We start from the raw sequence: 6,786 nt of genomic DNA on the forward strand, positions 1-6,786 counted from the left end.
TGAGGACTTTAGCACTTGGAATTTTTATTAAGTTTCCAAAGCAAGTGTGGTTTATTTTTACCGAGAAATCGAATGATGACGGTTTATGGAAATTTTTCCAAGCATAATTTTTTTTAAATTATTTTTCCTATGATGAGGAATATTATAATTGAGTGAGTGCACTAATATTAGTGCTATAATTATTTTATTTTGGTCACATGAATAATTACGCTATGGTATTTTATTAATGAGTAATATTTCCATAATTATTGTGGTTATTATTTAATCACCCTTCTCACACTATTATTTTAATTTCTCAAGCATGTGACTAAATACCACAAATTTCCAAGTGTATTAATTGAGAGAGTGTAGAGATTAGAGAGAGAGATCAAGGCAATTAATGCCCAATATTCCTTAAGATTTCAAATCTTTCACAAGATCATCCAAATCAATTCATATCTTTCAAAGAAATTCTCTCTCCTCCATCCTCACCATTTTCGACCACCACCTCTTCTCCCTCATATCTCACTTTCCTCCATTGTCAACCATTGTAGAGACCTTCGGAGCTTCCAAAAATTATACCAAACACATCAATCCACTCTTAAATCTTGCCTAAACACCTTCAATCTCATTGAATTCAAGAGGATCATTGAAGATTGGCCTCAAAGCTAGAGAGAGAAAGTTTGATTTTTGGTGTAAAGTTTGGGTAAGTGATCATGTAATCCATAGAAGAATAAGACAAGTGAGACTCTCCTTGTTTGCGCCTGTGCTCTCAAGGTTTTTTGTTTTTCTTCAATAAAATTTCTATTTCAGCAGATCATGTAATCCATAGATATAGCTTGAATGATGTTGTATGTGAGTATTCTTGAAAGATTGAAGCAAGAAAATCACCCCTCCCTTGTTTTTGTAATTTTCGAAAAAATGGGTGTTCAACCCTTCAAAAAAATTTCTTTTTCTTTCCTTGATTTGGGGTGAAAAATGAGATCTATGTGATGTTTGGTGATGATTGATGTGTGTTGTGAAATATATGTCTTGAGATGTGAAAGTTCGATGGAGTTTAGTTTACCCAAAATTGGGAACTTTTGAGTTGATGATGAAGATGAGTCCATGAGATGTATATGATGATGATTGATGGAGTAAATTGAGTATATGATGTCAATTGATGATTTTGATATGAGTTAGTTTAATAAAATTAGGGATATGTGTATCTATGCTCTAATTTGTAAATTGATGGGTTATATGTGAGATTAATTGGTTAAGATTGATGGATCTATGAATGGATTAAAGATTTATGTGTGTTTATAAAATTTCAAAGAGTTTAGTTTAATAAAAATTAGGACTTTCTTGTCTATGTGTCTATTAAGTGATTTGGCTTAAGATATATGTAATTGAGCATGAAATTAGTGTCTATTTATGTTTGATTAGGTCTATTATAGGCTAAGTAAAATTTTGACTTAGTTTAGTTTATATGAGTTTCTGAGTTCTCATATGATGTGAGGTTGATGCTTGGTAAAATGAGGTCTAATTGCTTTATGACCATTATGTGAACGTTTATCATGTTTTATTTAGAGTTTTATGTTGATACATGAGTTTTCATTAGAGTTTAGTTTACATGATAAAAAGGGAATCTATATGTGTATGATGAGTTATATGATGAATAAGATCATGTTTGAGTATTTGAGTAATTTTGAGCATGAAAATGAGAAGGGAATTTAATTGATGCGTTCGTTGAAACGTTTTCCATGAGAATTGAGTTTATGATGTAAGAGGAGAGTCGAGATTGAGTATGATGAGTATTATGTTGCACTTAAATGTTTTTGAGTACTATAAGTGTTTAAAATGAGCTTGGATGAGTTTTCTTTGAAGAAATGTTGAGTTGAGCATGTTTGCTTGTGTGTTTGAGTTCGGAGTCATTTTTTTATGATACACTGACCTACTGTTTTCGAGGGGTTTTTGATACCTAAACACCATGAAAAGTTTATAGTAAGTATATTTGAGAATCTTGAGCACACCGGTAAAATTTGAAGTCATTTGGACTTCGTTTACTATTTTTACAAAATGTAAAACCAAAACTGCTACGTTCAGCCGAATTGTTCGGTGAGTAGCCAATAAAGTCACCTTTTTCAGTATCTTTCCTTACCTTTTTAGAACCCAAATTTTTATTTTTAAGACATGAGTGTCTTACCTATGTACCCACCAAATTTCAGACTTTTTTCACAACGTTTACTATTTTTCAAAAATCAAACTTTTCGGTTGCTAAAACCTGTCGAATATGGTAGACTGTAGTAAAACAGTCATATCTCCTAAAATACTTGGAGTTTTTTATCCTAATTTTTTTAAAATGAAACTAGACTCAAAGAGATTTCTTTTCGTATAGGTTACGACTCTAGGGGAGTTCTGTATCGAGTCTGCTGAAGTTTTGAAGTTGAGTCAGTGCAGAGTGAAGTTTATTTTTGACTTGTCTATGTGTGATTTTTCATATGCTTAAGTGTTTATGTTTGTTTATGTGCTTGATTGTTATGAGTTTGGTCCGAGTTGAGAGTTAAGTTGAGAGTAGGACGTGTGAATCCTTAGAAGTTGAGTATACCTAGGGATTGAGTTTTAATGGGTAAATAGACGTTGAGTGAGAAGTTATAGTTTGAGATGAGATTGGATTTAGAAAATGAGTTTCTAACTAAGGTTTGTTTTATCACATGAACCTTCGATGACGATGATGATGATATATGAAGGCCCGAGCGAGACGAAGAAGTAAGTCGCCTGATTTCTTTCCAGAATTAGCGAAGGACTTCAGGTGGGCAATATTTTGAGTATACATATATCGTATGAGCTTTCTAAAATGATTTAATGATGTTATGAGTTTATCAAATGCTTTGAGATAAATGATGTTTGAGAACTGTTTGACTTGCCAATTTTTGATGTTGAGCTTGTATGTTACCCTCTACTGATGAGATGAGACGAATTCGGGTCCTGTGCAGTTGATAGCTATCCTGCCAGGGCTAATGTGCACAGAGGTGACCGCGAGCCGTCTTCGGGTCGGCCGGTCACGGTACTTGAGAGGGAGGCCTACTTCTCAGTACCTTTGATGATGATGAGTTGTAGATGTGGTACATGCATGATGAGTACTTTGATAGCGCTATCGTTTCTTTATGATATCATGATTATGAAAACTGCATGCACAGATTCATTTACGCTAACTTTATTTCTGTGTATTGCTGAGATGTGGCAAGCTTCAAACATGTAGCTCTAAGAGCGTCTTTCTTGTTTTTCGGCGTTTGCCCACTGAGTATTATGTACTCACGCCCTGCATATATTTCTAAATGTGCAGGCTAAGCGAGGAGCGAGATTGGTCTGGTGCTGGTGGAGGAAAGTTTCAGTCGATGTATTTTAAATTTCCATATCGCCTTTATGATATTAGAGTCTTGATGTTTGAGATACTTAGTTTTTTTTTGAAATCAAGCAATACACTCACGGTTAAGTGTCTTCATACATATAATCGGTTCGCCTTTTGCTGCGATTCTCTGCATATTATTCTTCCTTATGAAAAATGAGCTATACCCGTTTTGTTTTTGTTCGTGAAATTCATGATATTTATAAAGTTATGACGATGTTGACGTTTTTACCCTTGGGTTCATTTATGATGATTTTCCTTAGCAAGCTTTGTTGCGAGCTTCCGCATGGCGTTCAGTCTAATTCTTCTTATCTTTTATTCTTTCAAAAATAGTCGTATCGATACTCGTACCCCGCTATCACTAGCGTCGGGAATCGGGCTGCGACACAATATCATATATCAAAATTAGCTAAGTTTTCGTCCAACAAGTAGTAGCCTTATATATAGGCAACAGTAAACCCTAATGTAAAGAAGGAAACAACATAAAACAAAGGAAACAACGAGACTTGCTCAGCAAGCTAGAACAACATTAGCGAGAAAAACCCAACTCTGTAAACTGCAGGTCTGAAATGCATCAGCTCTGAAAGAAACGCCCGCTCTGGAAAGCATGACTCTGGCGAGAACGCCAGCTCTGAAACTTGCAGCTCTGAGAACTCCAGCTCTGAAAACTCCAGTTCTGAAACTTCAGCTCTGAAAACTCCAGCTCTGAAACTTCAGCTCTGAACTTCAGCTCTGAAAACTTCAACTCTGAACTTCAGCTCTGCTCTGCTCTACAAGTTTGCTCTGCTCTGCAGGTCTGCTCTGCCAGTATGCTCTGCTCTGTAGGTAAGCAGATTTACCACTCTTGAACTCTGCTCTGGCGGCCCTTCTCCAATTGGCTTTCTCAGCTCTTGCTTCCAGATTTCTTCCACCAAAGCCATTAAGTTAGCCTTGAACGTCTTGGCTCTAGCTCTCATCACCAGACCAACGGGAACATGCACCGGATCTCTGCTCTGTGTTGCCTCTAGAGCTCTGCTTTGGGCTACATCCGTAGCTCTGCTCTGGACTACATCATTCCCCCCCTCTTGAAGAGGATTTGTCCTCAAATCCACAGCATCGCCTACATCAAGATGACTCAAATAAGTCACATTGAAGGTAGCACTCACATTATCCTCACCTGGTAAATCGAGTTTGTAGGCATTATCATTGATCCTTTCCAACACTTGAAATGGTCCATCTCCCCAAGGAAGCAACTTGGAACGCCGCTGCTCTGGAAATCGTTCCTTGCGCATGTGAAGCCAAACCCAATCACCGGGCTCGAACACCACCTTGCGACGACCCTAGTTAGCCTGCTCTGCATGCTGCCGTGTGCGGCACTCAATGTTAGCTCTGGCCCTCTCATGTACCTGCCTCACGAACTCAGCTCGGCGCTGACCATCCATATTAGCTTGCTCGCTCTCGAGTAAAGGAGTCAAGTCCAGAGGTGTCAAAGGGTTAAAACCATACACAATTTCAAAAGGAGAATACTTAGTGGCAGAGTGAACAGAACGGTTGTAAGCAAACTCGACATGAGGGAGACACTCTTCCCAAGACTTAATGTTCTTTTTTATGATGGCTCTAAGCAACGTAGACAAAGTCCTATTTACTACCTCGGTTTGACCGTCAGTTTGTGGATGACAAGTAGTAGTAAGCAACAGTTTTGTGCCTAATTTACACCACAAGGTCTTCCAAAAATAGCTCAAGACCTTTGCATCCCTATCAGAAATAATGGTCCTAGGCATGCCATGCAACCTAACAACTTCTCTAAAGAACAAGTTAGCTACATGCGAGGCATCATCAGTTTTATGACATGGGATGAAGTGTGCCATCTTAGAGAAGCGATCTACAACCACAAAAATAGAATCTCGACCCTTCTTAGTCCTAGGCAGACCTAACATGAAGTCCATGGAGAGATCTATCCAAGGTGTATGAGGGATAGGCATAGGCGTGTACAAACCATGGAAATTGACTCTAGACTTTGCTTGCTTACAAGTAATGCATCGACCACATATGCGTTCCACATCGCGTTTCATGTGAAGCCAAAAAAAATGCTCATGTAACACAGCCAAGGTCTTAGCAATACCAAAGTGCCCCATAAACCCTGCACCATGAGACTCAAGCAACAACAGATTACGTAGAGAACACTTAGGAACACATAACTTATTATTCCTAAAAAGATAGTCATCATGTCGAAAGTATTCACCACTAGCAGATCGTGCACAAGCTCTATAAATCTCATCAAAATCCTCATCATGCTCATAGACGCTCTTGATGCACTCAAACCCAAACAACTTAGCATCGAGAGTAGAGTTAAAAGCATACCTGCGAGAAAGGGCATCGGCTACCACATTCTCCTTACCTTGCTTGTACTTGATGACGTATGGAAACGTCTCAATGAACTCCATCCACCGTGCATGTCACTTGTTCAGCTTGTGCTGCCCCTTCAAGTGCTTCAACGACTCATGATCGGTGTGAATAACGAACTCGTTGGGCCACAAATAGTATTTCCACGTCTGTAAGGCCCGCACTAACGCGTAGAGCTCCTTGTCGTACGTAGGGTAGCTCAACGTCGCTCTACTCAACTTCTCGCTGAAATATGCGATGGGACGCCTCTCTTGCATCAATACTGCACCAATTCCAACACCAGAAGCATCACATTCAATTTCAAAAGTTTTCGAAAAGTTAGGAAGAGATAGTACCGGGGCTTGAGTTAGCTTGTACTTCAATAGCGCAAAAGCCTCGTCTTGCGCCGTGCCCCACTTCAACTCCACGTTCTTCTTGATCACCTCGGTGAGCAGCGCTGATATGCTGCTAAAGTGAGGTACGAACCCTCTGTAAAAGCTAGCAAGTCCATGAAAGCTTCGTACCTCGCCAAGGCTCTTGGGTGTCGACCACTCCTGAATGGCGCGGATCTTCTCTTCATCCACCTGTACACCATGCGCGTTAACAACAAACCCAAGAAACACAACCTTGTCCGTACAGAATGTGCACTTCTTAAGATTAGCAAACAGCTTCTCTTTGCGAAGTACGTCCATAACAGACCTCAAGTGCACGATATGGTCATCATGATGTTTGCTATAAATAAGGATATCATTAAAATAGACTACGACAAATCTGCCAATAAAAGCATGTAAAACATGATTTATAAGATGCATAAACGTACTAGGAGCATTAGTCAAGCCAAAGGGCATAACTAACCACTCATACAAACCAAGTTTTGTTTTAAACGCAGTCTTCCATTCATCACCTTCCTTAATCCGTATTTGATGATATCTACTACGCAAATCAATTTTTGAGAACACACAAGCACCATGCAATTCATCAAGCATATCATCCAAACGAGGGATGGGATGGTGATACTTTACCGTGATGTTATTAATGGCTCGACAATCGCAGCACAT

The 6,786-nt window shown here is 38.9% G+C and overlaps 1 long non-coding RNA gene across 1 annotated transcript; it reads left to right on the forward strand.

The window, feature by feature from the left end:
- The first annotated feature begins 803 nt into the window (after positions 1-803).
- LOC131002489 (uncharacterized) lies at positions 804-3,598 on the forward strand. Its single transcript, XR_009094318.1, has 2 exons — positions 804-2,770; positions 3,305-3,598. It is a non-coding gene; the product is annotated as an uncharacterized LOC131002489 (long non-coding RNA).
- Positions 3,599-6,786: the final 3,188 nt, after the last annotated feature.

Source organism: Salvia miltiorrhiza, unplaced genomic scaffold (assembly GCF_028751815.1).
Source record: "Salvia miltiorrhiza cultivar Shanhuang (shh) unplaced genomic scaffold, IMPLAD_Smil_shh fragScaff_scaffold_141_1, whole genome shotgun sequence".
NCBI lineage: Eukaryota > Viridiplantae > Streptophyta > Magnoliopsida > Lamiales > Lamiaceae > Salvia > Salvia miltiorrhiza.